Genomic DNA, 20,149 nt, shown 5'->3' on the forward strand with positions numbered 1-20,149 from the left:
AAGCTATTTTCATACGCTTTTCTAGACAGTTTATGGAAAAAGGCTGAAAACAGCTTTTATGGACATGTCATGAGCTGTTTCCATAAATTCTTCCAAACAGTCTCACAAGTGCTTATATCAGTATATAAGTTCAATTACATGCTTGTTTATACATCTTTGTGAATTGAAATATGAAGCAAATAAGATGAAATTGCAACCTATGCTCAAGCCTTCATCTGAAGCTGTAATGCCGGTTTGTCCATTAGAGTTAGATACGTTTTTGTTTGTTTCGGACGCAATTGCAACTTCAACTAGTGCTGCTACTGGTGGTTGTTCTGGCACTTCTTCAGTTGCTTCTGTTACATATGTAAAATAAACTAACTATTATGATGTCATTCAATTTCTTTAGTTGCATAAAGTTGATTGATTCGGATCGTGTAGAAAATGAAAGGGGTACAATATCATGCAATCTGTGGTTTATACATAACAAATGCAGAAAACTTGCGATCAATTTCAGTTCATTAACCAAAATTCGACCCAGTCTTGTTAAATAGCAGAGCTACAGTGCTACAGCGATTAGAATTTGAACAAATTACTATTGTTCAGAATTACAATATTTAGTGCAAAATGTAGTGAAATAGCATCTATAGAGGCGCTATAAAACTATTGTATAGCGGTAACAAACTGTTACTTTTGGCGATACACGATTGACAACACTGATTCAATCAAACAAGCAGGATTTGAAAATGAATTAAGCATAACCTTTATTCAAGATTCTCTCAGAAGGCAAATCACCGCTTTGTCCCGTCAAACTAGCACCGATCTCATTGTTCTCTGGAACAGCTCCAGCATCGTCACCTATTTGAAATGCAAAGGAAATATTATTCGGTAAGTTAATCGGGAAAATCATGCACATGTATGTTATTGCAACAAAATATGATTAATTTTTGTTGAAATTCGAAAGAAAAAAAATACATACAATCAGTATTTCCATATGTAAAATACTAATGAGTTAAATTAGCACAAAAAGTGTGAGATTGAAAACAAGAACCTGGTGTTTCTTGAGGAGCTGGTGCACTTGATGTAATGTCTGATTCTGTAACAACAGGGCCAGGCTCAACTGCATGGCTGTCTGTCTCAGTTGCAGTTGCAACTTCTTCCTTTCTATTACACTTCATCAGCCACTTCAACCGGTGAGTCAGTTTCAGCATTGCTTGTTGCAATATCTTCAGATTCTGAATTTACAATGTCCGTGTCTGTGTCTGTATCCGTGCTACCTTGTTGGCAACAGTTGTTGAGGAACCCAATGAATCGACCAATGATATGGCGGTTCGAAATTTTTTTCTGTGGAGATTCTGTAGAACCAGTGTTGGCGTCAGACTTAAGAGATGAGTCTTCACTTTTTCGAACTTCAGCTAAAGGAGATTCAGTAGAAACTTCATCTGCAACAGGTGAATCTTGTACCTCCACGGATACTTCTGTTTCTGTGGCTGATATGGAGGTTTGAGATTTTTTTCTGTGGATGACATGAATGCAGATTTCAGTGATAAAGTGTTCCTTAAAATGTTGTTGTCTATGAAACGCAGACACAGACACCGGAAATTACAACGAAACACAAAATTAAAACCCCCACCCCGCAAATTATAAAATTCAGACTAAAATGCAAATCAGACAAACAAAGTCTCACTTCAGTCAACAAAATCATGGAAAAAAAACGAATAATATAAAGTTAAGAAGATTCTTTTGAATTATATTCAGTACCTCTGCTTGCGGTTGACAACGGAGATTGTTTTTGTTGTTGACTTGTTATCACTTGTTGACTTTCTTCTCTGTGAAGTAGTTGTGACTTTTGAGATGAATGATTCTTGTTCTGGTTGCGGTTGTGGTTGTGTACCATCTTCAATTGCCAAAATCTCGGGCTTCCGAGCCAAGGAATTTTCGTGATTCATCGTTGTTAAGTTGAACTCTTGTAGGTCTTGTTTACATACCCAACGATACCCGCAACTCTTCACCTCCATACCAAAACTTTTATTCCCAATAACATCAAAACTGAATTTTCCAAATTCATGTAAGTACTCTGAGGCGAAGTAGATTACCCATAGGTGACTTGATTTTGTCGTAATAAGACCTCCTCTGATAATTACTGGAGTTTTGAATGGGAAACCAAAAACTTGAACATACGCTGTATGCGATCCCATCATTGTTACATCTTGAGGAGCCACAGAAAATACTGAACAACATACAAAGCCAATGATATCATACTCATACATAGTAGGAGGTTCATCTACTTGTATTGAATCACCCATGCTCTGATTGTTAATCCAACTTGGTATTTCACTTCCTGGAGTTACAAATTGAATGTCTTCCCAAAAGGATCGTGGGTTTGCCTTAATGAATTGTAACATCCATGAAAATGTGATGCTACTGTAACCCAATTTTGGACAGTTGAAAATGAACAATCCTGTTTTCCCGTAACCTTCATTCTCATTTCGTTCCCACCACCACTCTTCGGACAGGTGATCTTGCCCAATAGTGGTAGGAGAAGGAAGTTGAGGCAAAGATTCCAACAACTTGCAATGCTCCAAATTTAAATATACAAGTTTGGAAAGCTTCCTCAGGCTAGGTAGTGTCACAAAATTGTTACCCCCTAAATTTAATCTTTCTAGCCAATGTAAACATTCAATTGCATCAGGAACTTGGCTTAGATTGCAAAAGCAAATGTCAACACTACGCAAACAGTCTAAGCTATGCAAGGATGGCAACAAATATTTGAAGACAGAGGACGTTGATCCATTCTTAAACGCTTTGGAACAGCCACACATATTTAGATATTCAAGACAGCTAAGATCAAATATGTTGTTGGGTATGCTCACTAGATTTTTGCAATATGCTAAATTCAAGTAAACAAGTTTTCTTAGAAGTCCAATAGATGGATCCAACTCCACAAGGCTTATACATCCTTCCAAATTTAACCACTCAAGATTCGGGAACTCTCCAAAATCTATTATCTTTTCTAGCTGGATGGAGTGACTTAGATCCAATCTTCTCAAATTGGGAAGATACTGTGAAATGAAAAAACAATAAAAATAGAGCAATTACTTTGATTATAAGAGAATTGTTTCGAATTGGTTATATTTCTAAGATGATAAATATTAATAATAAGAGAATTTATAGTACCTTCTTGTTTTTCCATAGCTGTTTAATGCTGCTTCTCTGCAATCTCAATTCTACAAGTTCATTGGGGTGAAAACTTGTTGGCAAATACTTGAAAGGATATTCATACCAGTTAACATGTCTTAATTTGTTTGAAAGACAACTTGGGGTTCTTAAAATATTTATGCAACTGGTGATGAGCAATCTAAGATTACTCATTTTTGACAATTGTTCAACGTTTATATTCATCCATCTCTGACACAAAACTATGGCTTCAACATGCTTTTCCTAAAGCATTGCAAAAAATAAATTACTTTCAATATTTATAGTTTATATAAAAAAAAGGAAATATTATGTAAAAAAATGGAAATATGTTTTTTAATTTCTAAACAGCAACTTTACCATTTTCTCCATCATAACATTGTAGAGTTGTTCTCTGGACCACACCCTGCTCCACTTTCTTTGCTCTTTGCTTGAATTTTCTTGAACAATTTTTCTCCCTAGCTTTTCCAACAAAGAATGCATTCTAATTTTTGAATTAACAATGGTTATAAGTGATTTATCAATGAGAACTCTTAATCCAATGTCTGCATGAAAACCACAACAATTTAGAACATTTTTAACATATTTCTCAGACGAACCGTCGAAAAAACAAGCAATATCAAGAAAGATTTCTTTTTCTGTCTTCATTAGCCCATCAAAACTTAATTGCAACACATCCATGACATCATTATCTGGACTTTCTCTCAACCTATCCAATGCACTCTTCCATTCAGTCACATTACGACCACACAAAAATGAGCCTATTACTGTAATTGCTAGTGGTAAACCTTCCGCGTAATTCAGTATCTCCTTTGCCAAATTTTGATAATTACTCATAATAATTTTCTCAACTTTGAAAGCTTTTCGACAAAATAACTCACGAGATTCGGCCTCATTCAAAAGTGGAACTTTGTAAACTCCATCCACTCGATACTCATTCAACATATGCTCATCTGTAGAAGTGATAACGATTCTACTACCCGCACCTAACCATTCACGATGCACACCTATTTTTTCCAATTGTTCAACTTGTTCCACATTATTAAGAATCAAAAGGGCCTTTTCACGACATAACCTACGTCGTATCAAATCAGATGCAATGTAACTATTGCATACTTGATGGTGTTCTATGCCGACAGTTTGAAGTAGGATTTGCTTTTGTGCATCAAGGGGACCATCATATGATCTATAAATTTTGCTTACATCATGTATAAAACAGGATGCACTAAATTGATGAGAGATTTTGCCATATAAATCCATAGCAAGGGTTCTCTTCCCTATTCCTCCCATTCCACAAATTCCAATAACACGAACACCATCAACCGAGTCCAAAAGTAAATGATTTTGTAATACTTCTATCCGAGAATTTATCCCAACTAAATCTTTTGAAACGAATGAAGATTTACAATCCAATATATTCATTATCTTTTGAACAATCGTTTTAATCTCTCCAGCTTGTGGCCTGAAAGTTCAGAAAGTTGTTCAATAACATTATATCATCACGTACAAAAACAAAAAAAAAATAGTTTGAACTTCAAATATTTGTTCTAGAGGCACAAAAAAAAAAAGTACTGTGTTTTTGTCCTAGACTCGTGTACAAAGAAAAAAACAAAGAAAACTATAAATTACTTACTTGTCACGCAGATCCCAACCAGAGATACTCCCCACTAGTTTTAGAGCTTCCCTCCATCTTGACACCATTTGAGCGTCTTGTTGGAATCTTTTTGCATGTTTGACAAACGCTTCACAATAATTTCCACTTTGCTTTCGAACCTCAGAAGGATCAACATCATAAAAAACTGGAAGAACTTGTTTTTTGGATCCATGAATGCATTCACAGATCTTCTCTAATTCTCGTAAGCACCACGTTGAGGAAGCATAGTTCCTTGAGAAGACCGCAACGTAAACCTGAGATCCTTCGATTGCTCGAAGAAGCTCAGGTCCTATGGACTCACCCTGTTGAAGATTAGTGTTATCCCGAAATACAAAAATGTTTTTTGTTTCAAGGGCATCAAAAAGAAAATCAGTGAAATTGTTGCGAGTATCTTCACCTCTAAAGGTGACAAACACATCATAATGATTTTTCTTTGAAGAAGTCACGAGAGCTAAAGATGAGTTGCTGCTGCTAGCCATGTAAATATACAAGTGTTTAGAGGATTGGATATGGCAACGTGAATATTTTTTTGGTTACAATATCGCAACGTGAATGTATCACTTCAAAGAAAGCATATATTAATATTATAAACAATGAACTTCAAGCGTTGATTTCGTGGCACTTTCTTTGAAATTTGAAAGGTAATTTACTAGTGTTACTGTATATGATTGAGTTCACGGGTTGGTTTTTTTCAATAATGGAGCTTGGTTACTTCTTCACAGCTTCCACATGGACCATATATATACTGCTTTAGTCACTTCCAGTGGGGTTGCTTCTTTTCAATAATGGAGCTCGGTTTCATGACAGCTTCCCCATGGGCCATATGGTGGTTTAGTCGAAAATCTTAAAGCTCAGAAAGTATTAATATTTATCTCCTTTTAAGAGCATTAACAAATCATTTACCTATGAATTTCGAGATCCGTTGTTTTAACTACTAAAGTTGTGTGACAATTTACAATTCAACTAAAAATATCTTATTGCATGTGTCATTAAGACACATGCATGTTAAAAATTTTACAAAGAACAAATATTTGATATGTGTCCTATATCACATGTTAAAAATTGACACAATTTTTGATACATAATTTCAACTTTTGGTTCTACTAATATGTGTGTTTATGATACATATTAAATTTCCCTATGTTTAATCGAAGGTGTAAAAACTCTTTACAATTTACAATGATCGTTTAAATATATTAAATTTGAAAAAAACAATTCTTCAAAAAAATATAAATTTATACGCTGGATAACCCAATTTTACAAGTTGTTTTAATAAATACACTACTCATTATTTTATTTATCTTTAAAAATATTTACAATGTTGAACCAACTCATCCTTAACCTACTTCTGTTACAATTTTTTGTACATAATCAATCAATGATATACTATAAAGAATGTTTCACCGATCAGTTGGCCTTTCATTGACAACAAGGTCAGAAATATTTTAATGGATTAGATTGTAACAACAGTTATGATGTAATTTAGATGTAACCTTGATAGGTTGAAGATGTAATGTACCTTTTAAAATAAACTCAGACCAAATTAAAATGCTTCTTGCTGTCAATATTAATACTTGATAGGTTGAAGATGTAATGTACCTTTTAATGGTTTGGAATTCCCCGGTTGTTTTAGTCCCTTTCAGAGGGATTGATGTCCCACTTTATTGTCTCCACTGGATACATTATAAAAAATTACTCATTAATATTATTTATTTATTTTTGGTCAAGTGTATACTAATTATTAGTTTTGAAAACTGAAAAATAGAATAGGTTCGAAAAAAAAAATTGTCAAACATTTATTTTTATTTACGTATTAAAATTAGTTTTTTAAAATAGGTTTACAAAATCATTTTAAAAAAACTAAGAAAACAAAAGTTAATGAGATATAATCTCTCCTTTCAAAATTGTTATCAAAATTTTGTCTCCACTAGACACATATAAAAATAAAAAAAAAACTTATGAATAAATCTATAAATTTATCCTCCAAAGATTAAAGTTATGTTACATTTAGTTTTTATATAATTATCTCAACAAATCAGTCCCTATATACTACCTCAAAAAAAAATAAAAAAAATCAGTTCCTATATATAACGAAATATTATGTCTTCTAAAGAAAATTATGGTCTGTCATGTAAGTTTAGCTCAGTTGGTAAGGACAATGCATAATATATGCAAGGTCTGATGTTCAAATCCCGGACAGCACAAAAAAATTCAAATCTCAGACACCACAAAAAAAAATTATGGTTAAACCAGTATTAAAATATTAATGTGGTAACATTACAATATTTGGAAGACTAATTAAGATGCATAATATATGCAAGGTCTGATGTTCAAATCCCGGACAGCACAAAAAAATTCAAATCTCAGACACCACAAAAAAAAATTATGGTTAAACCAGTATTAAAATATTAATGTGGTAACATTACAATATTTGGAAGACTAAGTTTAGAATTTACTTAAAAATTAACTACATTTAATGAATAGGAATATTTACATAAGGATGAGAAGTTAAAATCACAATTAAACGATTGCGATCGAACTCTAAATTACTCTTTTGCAAAACCTCTATTTTTTTTTAGAAACTGAAATGAAAGAAGATTGTTTTCTAATTCATATGTTTGATATACACTGTATCTTTGGGTGTGTGGGGACCTTTTTCTCCTTTGTAACCTTGTGTGCCTCCCTTTATCAATATATATGCAGTTAAAAAAAATATACGCAATATATAATTATATTTTTTTCCAGTTTTTCGAGCACTAAAAACATACTCCAATATTAACCTTTTAATTTTATTAAATGAGTTAAAAAAAATACATATTCTCAAATATTAATGGACCGAAGAAGTTATTAACACCTAGCTTGATTTGAATGGTTGAATACTCTTGTGCATCTCTCTCATTTTTCATGCCACCATTTTTATTTAGGAGAATTCTACGGTACAGTCACCCAAATGACTTTTCCAATAAAGTCAAACATTTTAAATCAGTTTGTGGAAAACCGGCTTTAAAAGTCTAAATAAAAATGGAATTTATTAAAGGACCAACAGGGAAATGTATTTTACAACCCTTTATATTATGTCCAAATTATCAAGATATTACACTAGTTAAAGCACAAATTAGATGGTGTGATACAACGGCTGAATATTTTTTAGACAAATATTTATATGAAAGCCATGAAAATATAGATCATTTTTTATATAATGAATATAAAGGACTAGCTCAAGATTTAAGGAATAAACTTAAAGAAATAGCTAGATGAGTGAAGAAAATAATACACTCACAACCAGAGTCAAAGCTTTGCTTGACGAAACCAAGAAATTAAATGAGAGATTTGAAAAGCAGATTTCTTTTCTTGAAACCTTACCTCAAATCTATAAACAAAATAATTTGTTTACAAAAGATTATGAGCAAGGATTAGAAAGACCCCATGAAACTTGGGAAAATATGGAAAAAGATTTTCCGTGTTACAATAAAAATGAGAATAATAAATATCCTCATATATATCATTCTTTTAATCCTCAGTTAAACAATATCACTGATATGATTAATTATCTGATAAAAAACTGTTGTATACAACATCTTTCTCTTCAAGAAGGGGGGAAGAATAAGGAAAAAATCGAAGAAAAAACCTTATTTGCTAATTATAAAAGATGAGTATAGAAGAAAACATAGAGTATCAACTCGAAAAATTAGATCAACTTATGGCTACTTTAGACATAAGCGAAAAAGATTCCATTAAGGAAGAACCTGAACCTAAAGATCTAGAAGATATTATCTACGACTTTAGTTCCGATGATGATTCAAAAGACGATGGAAATTTCGTTAAAATAGAACAATTAGAAATGGGCGAAAGCTCAGGAACAAAAAGAGAACCCTCTTATAATTGGAATGCAGAATTCCATAGAGAATTTTCCCAAGCTAAATACCAAAAAATTCCTATGAGTTATATTCCCAAACATAGTGTAAACGATGGAAGTGGAATTTTAAATATTGATTGCGTTGACAATCTTGTCCAAACTATAAGAAGTTGGTATAATAAAAATACTATCCAGATACAGTTAGATAGTGACTTAAAAGGTCTAAGCCCAAAACAAATTTTTAATTATCTTTTGTGTAGAACAGAAGGTAATGCATATAAATTTCTGGCCGAAAAACCTGAAGAAGAACAAACTGCAGAAAACAGTATGGGAATGATTAATAAAATCTTTGAATGGCTTTTAAATGAATTCAAAGGATGGCAAGATACGGTAGATTCAAATACCGCCTTTAACACTGAAAAATTATGGAGAATAATGAATTTATCCATATGTAATCCTTGTTACATAGAAAATTATATTTGTGAATTCTCACAATTGTATTATGATTTAAATAAAGACACTAGAGAAAACCAAAAGGTTGTTGAATTATTTTACCAAAAATTACCTATGTCTATGTCCCAAATAATTCAAAATGAATTTAACAGTGCAGTATCCTCAGGAACGGTTAAAAATACTTTAGGAGCTAGAATTTCTATTCTTAGAAATTGGATACAAGAACAATGCCTAAAGAAACAATCAAAACGAGAAGCACGAATAGGATTGTGCTGTGATAGAATCCAAGGGAAAATTGGAGCATATGGTTGTGAAAAAACTAGGAAAAGGAGGAAATATCCTAGAAGAAAGAAATTTAAAAGATTTTCCTATGATAAAAAGAAACATAGGAAGAAAAAATTCTATAGAAGAAAAAGAGAATACCCTAGGAAAAATAAAACCTGTCCTAAAGGTAAAAAATCATGTACATGTTGGTTATGCCATGAAATAGGACATTATGCTAATGAATGTCCAAAGAAAGTTTCTAAAGAAAAGAAACAAGTATTAAACATGATCTATAGAATAGGTTATGAACCAGTAGAATCAGACTCAGATTCTGATTGGGAACATCAAAGTTTCTATGAACTTTGTACAGATTCCGAAGATGAGCAAAACCAAGATTTTGAGTAAAGGAAACCCTAGTGCTACCTTTATTAAAATAAAACTTCGTAAGAAGGAGATTTTAGCCTATTTAGATACAGGCGCAACATTATGTTTTGGAAAACGAAACATATCAAGAAATTGGGAAAGATTAGGAAAACCCAAAGAAATAATTGTTGCAGATAAGTCAAAACATCAAATATGGTTTGTTTTGAAAAACATCTCAATTACTATAGAAGGTCATGAATTCTTCATACCAACAATTTATCTCCATGATTCAGGATTAGATTTAATCATTGGAAATAACTTTTTAAAGTTATATGCACCGTTTGTGCAAAATGTTAAAACTATTTCTTTACTTTGGAAAAATTTAGCAAACCCCAAAGAAAAGACAAAAGTTATAACGACAAAAATTATAACTAGAAATGAGATTATTCAATTAATTTCTGAAAATCTTATAAACCTAAAGAGTATTTGGGAAGAAGGTAAATTATTTTTAAATCTTGAAGAAATAGAACAAAAACTTGATGCTGTATGTTCAGAAGATCCTTTGGATAATCTGAAAAATACAAATCATGAACTTGTTACCATCAAATTGCGAGATCCTAATAAGGAGATTAATGTAAAGTATAAAATGCCTTATTCAGTACAAGATAAATTAGAATTTCAAAAGGATATAAAAGAACTTCAAGAAAAGAAGTTAATTACTCCATCTGCAAGTCCACATTCGGCACCCGCTTTTTATGTGACAAATCACAATGAAATAAAAAGAGGAAAAGCTAGAATGGTGATAAATTATAAGAAACTCAATGATGCTACAATCGGAGATTCTTATAAATTACCACGAAAGGATTATATTTTGCAAAAAATAAAAGGATGTGATTGGTTTTCATCTTTTGATGCAAAATCAGGATACTATCAAATCAGACTTTCAGAAGGAACTAAGCCTTTAACAGCTTTTTCATGTCCACAAGGACACTACCAATGGAATGTTCTTCCATTTGGACTAAAACAAGCACCATCTATATACCAAAGATTTATGGATAATGCTCTTAGAGGATTAGAACATATATGTTTGGCATATATTGATGATATTTTAGTTTTTACAAAAGGAACTAAAGAACAACATCTTAAAGATGTAGAAATTGTTTTAAATAGAATTTCAGAAAAGGGAATTGTTATTTCAAAAAAGAAATCACAATTAGCCAAAAAAGAAATCGAGTATTTGGGCCTTATTTTTAAAGAAAATGGCACCCTCGATTTATCTCCACATGTTCAGGAAAAAATTCAAGCTTTCCCTGATGAATTGAAAGATCGAAAACAAATTCAAAGATTTTTAGGATGTTTGAATTATATTGCCAATGAAGGATTTTTCAAAAATTTGGCAACTGAAAGAAAGATTTTACAGAAAAAGATATCTGAGAAAGTTCCATGGTCATGGACTGAACAAGATACTCTAACTGTAAAAACTATTAAAAGAAAAATTAAAGTTTTACCCAGCTTATACAATCCAACAGAAAACGATTTTTTAATTGTTGAGATTGATGCTGATAAAACAACCTGGGCAGGTTGTATGAGAGCTCTACCTAATGGTAAAGCGATACTGAATCTTGATGATTCGGGAAACTATGTTGGTGATGTAACCCATCAACAAGGAATGAAAGATACTGGAGCAACCCAGTACGCTAAGTCTAGTAGCTCGAAAGAGAAATTAGACAAACTCTCTGATTCATCAGAAAAATTAGTATCAAGAGATACTAAGATTGATTATTCTTATGAAAATATTAAAAATAAGATAAAAGATGAAGATCTTTTACTTTGTAAATATGTTTCAGGATCATTTACAGATACCGAAACAAGATATCCAATTCATGAATTAGAAACATTGAGTTGTGTTAAAGTTTTAACAAAATGGCAAATGGAATTAATTCCAACCAGATTTTTATTAAGAACAGATTCCAAATATGTAACTGGATTTTGGAAATATGACCTTCGTGTCAATTATAAATATGGAAGACTTGTAAGATGGCAGATGAAACTTCAACCGTTTCACCCATATATTGAATATATAAAATCTGAAAAGAATTGCTTTGCAGACGCACTGACAAGAGAATGGAAGCAGCTATAAAGACGCTACAGAATTCTCTCAGACAAAAACAGGAGCAAATTGCCTCTGCAAAAAATCGTCTAGAAACTCTTCTTTCTGAAGAGGGGGAGATGATATTAACAATTCAAAACCTTGAAAAACTCTGTAAAAAAGAAACATCAACAGTTTCAGAATCTAAAAATAGTGAAAACTGGGATCTGCTTGGTCAAGATTCTGGAAAGTTCAACTACTATGTAAAATACTCAGCTCCAAAAGAGTCAAACATCCCAATTGAGTCAATAGAACCAAAAGGATGGAAATCCCCAACAACTGTCCTTGCAGATTTACCAAAAACATCTTGGGCTGATAAAGTCGAAGAAGATGAAAGAAAAAATGGAAAAGAAAAAGAACCCATTGATCAACAAACAAGTCAAAAGATTGACAGTCAACTTGGAGGCAAAAAGAAAGTTTATGTAATTTTTGATGGACCTATGAAAGGTATCTACCAAAACTGGGAAACCACAAAGTTACATACAAACGGCAAAAATGTCAGATACAAAGGGTATGAGACCCTTGAAGAAGCAAAAACAGCCTACAACGCTGTTTACAAGGAAGTTGCAACAGCAAACAATATAGTCCAGCCATCAAAAATGGAGACTAAGAAGAAAATATCTGTAGATAGAATTATCTATGGAGAAAGCAAATTTGTTAAAGAAGTCACCATTGGAGACTACTACAAAAACTGGAGATGGTTAACCAACTACTCAGAAGACTTAAAAACAGAATGTTTTTATCCTAGCAACAACGGGATAGAAGTAAAAGCTGTAACAGTCCCAGGCGTAGGAAAAGAATTAGTCAGATCATTCTATGATTGTGGAATGATTAAAACAATGTATCTTCAAGAAGATGCAGGAAGAAAAATTCATGAACTAGAACTTCTTCCAAAAGATATAGGCGAAATCGCTTATAAGTTCAACAATAGCTTCGCAAAAGGTAAAGAGTTCTTTTTATCTTTTACTTCAACTTATCCATGGTTTGAAGACGATGAAGTTATTAAAGCCAGACACTTAATCAAGATTGGCATTTCAAATCATTCATATCCAACAAATGATGGAAGAGATGTAGATCCAAGACCAGAATGTTTTCTGCATCAAATGGAAAAATTCTATGATGCTCTCATCAGATTTGGAGTAAAATTACCAAACTTCAGGGTAATTACTGTAAAAGGAAGTTTTCTAGTCTATAGTGATTCAAGGAAACAAGCAAAAGAAGAGCATCTTCAGCAAATCCTAAAGTTTGAAGAAAACTTTAGTGGGCTTGAAGCAGACTTGGGCCATCTACCCGACCCAATCCAACAGGAATGCTGCCGACACTTTCAAAAATACAAAGGACACCAATGCAAGTGGTGCGCAAAAGACATGAAAAACGTGGCCGACAAAGAATCGTTGTATGATAGTGACATATCACCAAATAATGAAGAAAATGTAGAAAGTTAGTGGGCATGGGACCCATTTAGAGATAAGCCTTATCTCTAAGGCAATTATGTAATCTACTTTTCTGTATTTTCTTTACTTCCTTTGTCGTATAGTAAGCTGTAGCCAGCTGTAAGGATGGAGACGTAGTACCTATCTGTAAGTCTCTATGCCTATAAATAAGAGCCTTGAAGCTCATTTGTACTCACCATGTTTTGAAGCAATATAAGTTATATCGTTTGATATGAGCTTGCCTCTTAGTTTTTAGAACTAGTGGTCCTATAGTGGTAAAACACTATAGCTGAGAATTCTTGAGGTAATACTCTGGAGGAATTCGCCCTGAGTTGGGATAAACTCAACACAAGCAGAAAAAACTGCTGAAGAAGATCAGATTGCTGAAGCACAACAACCCATATTTCTGAAGAAAGATCAGGTATGAATTTATCAAGAATTATTATAAAATATGTCTGAAGTTTCATATTTTGAAGGAACATCTAGTTATCATGCTGATAGCATAATAGATAATAAAATTGAAGAAGCAGATTTGTCTTTAACTGCTGAAGAAAATTTTAAAAGAAAGTTTAGTAAACTTAAGGAATTTCTGTCAAGAAAAAATATTCTAAAATTCGGAATAATGGTAGGAGAGGAAGCAATTCCAATTGAAACAACTAATGGAAAAATAGTTATATCAACTATAGATAAACAACAAATCGATAAAAGACTTGGAAAATTTTCTGAAAACGAGAGAAAAAGGATTGGTTATATTCATATATCAACCATTCAAATTCTAATCAAAAGTACCTTCATGAAGGGTATTGATTCACCTCTAGAAATAGCTCTAGAAGATTCTAGAATTAGAAATAAAAAACAAGCAGTAATTGCAAAAGGAAATTGTAATCTAAAATATGGAAAGATAAAATTTGATATAAATTTACAGATGGGATTATCCCTAAAAGATATAGATTTGAATAAATCTATAGTTTTTCATTATAAGCTAAAAGATTCAACATTTATGAAAGAAGGTAATCATCCTTTTACAATTTACTACAGAATTAATTATGCTTTGAGTAATTCACATCATAGCATAGAATTTATAGGAAAAGAGACAATTCATATTGATGAGCTATTTACACCATTAATTACTTTGGAAACACCAATATTTAAAGATATCACGAGAAATAGTTTTTCTCTGATAGAAGCAGAAAAGAATATGTTTGAAGAAACAGAAAAACCGTTGTTTAGAAGCCAAAGTCTTCGAATAACATCACCGAACAAAGATCAAAAAGATTTTAGCAAATCATTAAGTTCTCAAACCATATTTGAAGATGATACTTCATCTTCATTCGAACCACCTAGAAAGGATTTCGAAATAAGCAGAGAAAAAGAGCTTAAGGATCTGCATGATTCTATAAAAACTCTATCGATACAGGTTAATAAGATTAATCAAAGACTATAAAAAGTCAAAATGCCTGGTTTAACTCTTAAATCAGAATTAATACTTTTTAAAACTAGGTTACAACATCTAGTAAGTGATATAGAATGGTATTATGATCTAATATCATACAAACAAATAAAAACTGATCAAATGCTAGAACAAGAAAACCTCCGCTGGAGAATCAACAATTAAGATATGCCTGGACTAGATCTTATAACAGAATTAAGACTCTTCAAGAAAAGGCTAGAAGACATAGTCTTTGAAATAGAATTATATTATGAAAGAATTGTTTTTAAACAAACTCTTTACAATTCTAGAGAATTTGTTATATATCATATAGAATATATTGAAGATCTATTAAGAGATACAGAAGATTTAGAAAATCTTACTCAGATACAAAAACAAAGAGCTAAAACACTTTTAAAACCTTTTCAAGGATTAACTAAAATCGAACAAATGTTAAACGAAGTTCGAAAAAATTCCGCTGAAAACCCCACTCCAAACCTGGTATCAGAGCAGGAAACACAATCCTAAGGGATAAACATGAAAATAAAGATAAAAAAGAAATTAAAAAATATTTTTTATATAAAACAAAAGCTTTTTAAAATCGTTTTTCCGAATAACCGATTTAAAAAGACATCCACGTGGCACTCTCTTATTAAGCCACATAAGCGACTTTTCCAGAAAAGTCATAAAAACAACTGCACCATAGCAGTCCCCTTTTATTTATACGAAATATATTCACATAACTTTTTTTACAAAAACAAAAGAAACTCATTTCATTTATAATATCATTCTTAATACAGGATGACAAATTGTAACACCCCGTTTTCCCAATGTAAAATTTTCATAATTAAAAATCAGAGTAATTCAACTTTAAACGGAATGCTACACTTCTAAAAAAAAATCATAAACTGAATAAATAACAATTGATTCTTCAAAATCATTTAACATAAGTAATTCAAAACTTCGCAGCGGAATTAGTTCATTCAACATAAAAAATCTTTGGCACGCAGGCCTCGTCAGAAAATCTCATAAGTCTTAGTTCAATATTTATTCATAAAAGTTCATAAACAATACGTAAGGAATAGAAGTAAAGTCAAGTCCCATCCCGTTACGTATCAGAGCACCTAGACACACATGTGAGGAGTCCACTCACGACGCCTCTAATCTTGATTACCTGCAAGTTACCCATACGAAGAGCAACATTTCCAAGCAGAGGGGTGAGATTTCTCAAAACAAAAATATTAAACATATAAATCATATAAAGTACATTCAACAACTTAAACATCTTATAACTCATTAATCGTATCTAACAACTTAAACTTCCTTAACTAGTATCATTAATCTTCCTACATTAGTTATACACTTCATCTTATATTATCAATAATATCACATACATCATCACATATCATCATTAGTAAACATGTAGCATCATATCATAAATCACATAGCATCTTATCATAAATCACATAGCATCTTATCATAAACAACTTCATAATCAATCATCATAAGCAACTTCGTAATCAATCATCATACACATCATAATCATTCACCATCTTAAGCATCATAATCATTCATAAAGCACTTCATTAATAGCTCATCAATTTGACATCTTAACATCTTAACATCTCGATAACTTGACATCTTAACAACTTGACCTGACAATGCATCTAGACTCGACTATGCAACTCTTAACGTCTTAAACCATCTTTGATCATCATGAAAATGCAAATGCATGTGGTACCATTTTAGGGCATAAGCCCTCATCATCGTGGTTGAGCATAAATATACTCCTAGGGCATAAGCCCTCATCGTCGTGGTTGAGCAAAAGCTCCATCGTCGTGGTTGAGCAAAAAGCTCCATCATCGTGGTTGAGCAAAAGCTCCATCGTCGTGGTTGAGCAAAAGCTCCAGGGCATGAGCCCTCATTTATAAATGAGTATGCATGGACTCAACATCATACGTCTTAGAAACTTCATGAACATCTATGACATCTTAACAACTTGACGACTTCATAACGACTCGACGACTTAACAACTTCATATCATCTTAACGTCTTAACATCTTAACATCTTGACAACATATGGATCACATAAATAATTCATGTCATATCATAATATAACAATATCAAATGATAATAAACAACATCTTAAAACATCAAATTCATCAATCATAAACAACTTCATATAACATCGTATTTAAACATCGACAATAATTCACCATGTATCTTTGTAAAAACATAATAAATTATCCACAACATATTTTCATGTCAAACCAAAGCTACTGGAAAGATATCACAAATATCAACAACTTTCATGTTTAGAACAAAGATCAATTCAAAACAGAAACATATGAACAAAACGCAAAAACATGAAACAGAGAATGCTGTCACCGTACAATTTCGCTAAGACCTCCCTGTAGTATTTTAATCATAACTCAAAGACCAAACATTATTTTCACGTCAAACCAAAGCCACTAGAAAGCTAACAAAATTATCTAAAACTTTCATGTTTACGCCTAAGACCAATTCTGTACCGATCAATACCAGTTTTGATTTTAAATTCGGAAAAGTTGTGCTGAAAGTCCATAAAAATTCACTGTGACCTACGTGCAGTAATTTGACCATAACTCAAGTTCTATAAATCCTATTGACGTGAGACCAACGACATTAGAAAGCTAACATCCATACCTACAACTTTCATGTTTACACCTAAGACCAATTCCGCACTGATCAATACAGGTTTTAATATCAAAATTCGAGCAGAATGCAGATTTTCTCCAAGTTTCACCTAATCTCATGGTTCTAACCTCAAAACTACTTCCAATAATCATCCTATGGATTATCTAAGGTTTGTACATAATTTCTACATCAATTCAACAAGTTTTCATCATCTAATCATCAAAACTCTCCCAAAACCCTAATTCTCAAATTCTCACAAACTCTCCCCAACTTGTTAGATGTAATCTAATGATTTAACAACTTAATATTAATGCAAGATAGTCTCACCCTCACCTTAGATTAATTCCTGAATCAGCGGCAGCGTTCTTCTTTCCTAAGGTCTTCTCCTCTTCTCTTGACTTTTCTCTCCTCTTCTCTTCTTTCTTGTTCTCCTCTTTTCCAAAAAGCGGTTTCCGGTAAACTCTTTCTAACCTAAGCTTCTCTATTTATAATACTAAAATATTCTTTCCAAATCTATTTAGGCCCAACAACTTATTCTTCTTTCTATTCTAACCCCCAATTCCACTCACACTAATAATCCTCATAATCTTATTTATTTCTAAATTAAATATATCTCTCCCCCACTTAATAATAATAATACACCAATAACAAATATATCTCTAACAAATAACAAATATATTTCTACACTAAATAACAAATATATCTGTAACAAATAACAAATATATATTTCTACACCAAATAACAAATATATCTCTAACAAATAACAAATATATATTATTATAGTAAATACCAACATATAACATAACAAAATATCACTCATCAAAATAAATCGACTAAATCATAAAAAGACATCTAATCTCAAAACGACCTCCAAATCTACTTACTCTAATAATTCTCATATTCTAATAAATAATAGAATAATGCCACATAATAAAATACTAACACCTCATATAAATAAATAAATCACATAAATAGACTCTAACTTAATAAAAATAATTAAATAAAAAGGAGAGCGTTACACAAATCATCATGAATTTGAAATATTGCTAATAAATGGTCACGTTGTTTGTTTGTCTCTAAATATAATTTATTTTGAAATACTAAGTGATTCTTTACAAACATTTAGAATTGCTCCAAACATGGAATTAGTACTAAGCTTACAAAAGATGTCGTCTACCCACTTGCTTACAATCAAGCTCTATGAAACCGAAGCTAAACTCTATGACTTAGTGCTCTATGAAAAGAAGAAGAATAAGGTCCAGTATCTCACATTGATCAAACTTGTTCTCGGTATTGACATTGATCCAGAATCTCTGGAAATAGCATCTCTTAATGCAGATGAACTTGAGGTATTGCCCTTTTACTGATTATATTGGGGAATGAATGAATGAATGCTTAGGTTAGGTCTCTTGTTGAAGAAAAAGAATAATAATGCTCAATATGTTTTCATTGTTGTACGTACGTCGAGTAAGAAAGATCGAGGACAGTGTTTTGATTTTTAATGGAACAATAGGACATAAAAGGACGTTAAATAAATGCATTATATTTATATTTTATCTGAAGTGATTATCATGTGAAAGTTGTTATTCAACTAAAACTGCAGTTGACACTAAACAAGCTTATAACCACTTTAATTCCAAGTCATAAGAGTTAATATTTTTCCTATGTGTATGACGTTTCAATGTTTTCTATGTGTTGAATTGATTTATGTTTGAACACTTGCGGTTTTACAACACATACCTGAGATTACATTGCATTCATTCATGAATTTATTGAACTCGTAATGAGTCTGATCATGTTGCATTCATTCATGTTTGAACATAATCTTGTGAAGAAAGATGGCTTATACTAAAATTTGAATCTATATTTTATCTGTTACCAATAGAATTTCTGAGAACAAGTAATGGCATTCTAATGCACCAAAGCAAGTATGCAAGAAATTTTTTGAAGTAATTTGAGATAGAACACTGCAATGTGTGCAGTGTCACCTGCTAAACCCAGATTACATTCTGCAAATAGTAAAGAGCAAATTGCAGATTTGCTAACAAAAGTTGTGCGCGGCTGTGCAAGTATTTCAGAAGCTAAGAGATCAAATGGGAATGAAAACTGTGGCTAACTTGAATTAAGGTGGTATGTTAAAGTTTGATTCAATTTAGTCAAAATAATGAGATTACTTGTAGTGCAAGTAATATAGTGATAGAGTTAGAAATTCTGTTTTGACAGTTTGTAAGAATAGTTTGTTATGCATTTGAGAGATTATAGCTCTACCGTGTGATATATATATATATATACTTTCTATATTAATGAGAACAGTCAAAACCTAGGTGATTCATTGTGTTCTTTTCTTCTCACTCCCTCTCTCACAAAACCTTCCTCTCTCTTTTATCTTCTTCTCTGATAACAATATTAAAAACTGAATCAAAGTGTGTGAGTGTGGGCAAGAACAAAATGAAAGTTCAAGTTATAACAATAAGAAGAAATTGTTATGTTAAAGTTGGCCGCTACTAACTGTAACACATTATTCCATGTCATAAGATACCAGTTGATCGTCCTTATTTCTTTTACACTATTATTCACGAGTTATTATTCTTCTTTGTGTAAGGTGTTTGAACTCTTGCAGTTTTACAAAACATACCTGACATTACATTGCATTCATTGATGAGTGAATTTTCAAACAAGTAGTTTCATTTGAAAATCA

At 31.9% G+C, this 20,149-nt stretch overlaps 1 pseudogene across 1 annotated transcript; it reads right to left on the reverse strand.

Annotated features, from left to right (window-relative positions):
• Positions 1-640: 640 nt before the first annotated feature.
• LOC146918483 (disease resistance protein RUN1-like) lies at positions 641-5,538 on the reverse strand (annotated as a pseudogene). The gene is made up of 6 exons (XR_015016227.1): positions 4,808-5,538; positions 3,535-4,636; positions 3,157-3,420; positions 1,741-3,041; positions 1,031-1,495; positions 641-837 (listed from the first exon to the last, which is right to left on the reverse strand). The product of XR_015016227.1 is annotated as a disease resistance protein RUN1-like (transcript).
• Positions 5,539-20,149: the final 14,611 nt, after the last annotated feature.

This window comes from Medicago sativa, chromosome 6 (genome assembly GCF_051527215.1).
Source record: "Medicago sativa cultivar Bolivia chromosome 6, Bolivia_mono, whole genome shotgun sequence".
NCBI classification, from domain to species: Eukaryota; Viridiplantae; Streptophyta; class Magnoliopsida; order Fabales; family Fabaceae; genus Medicago; species Medicago sativa.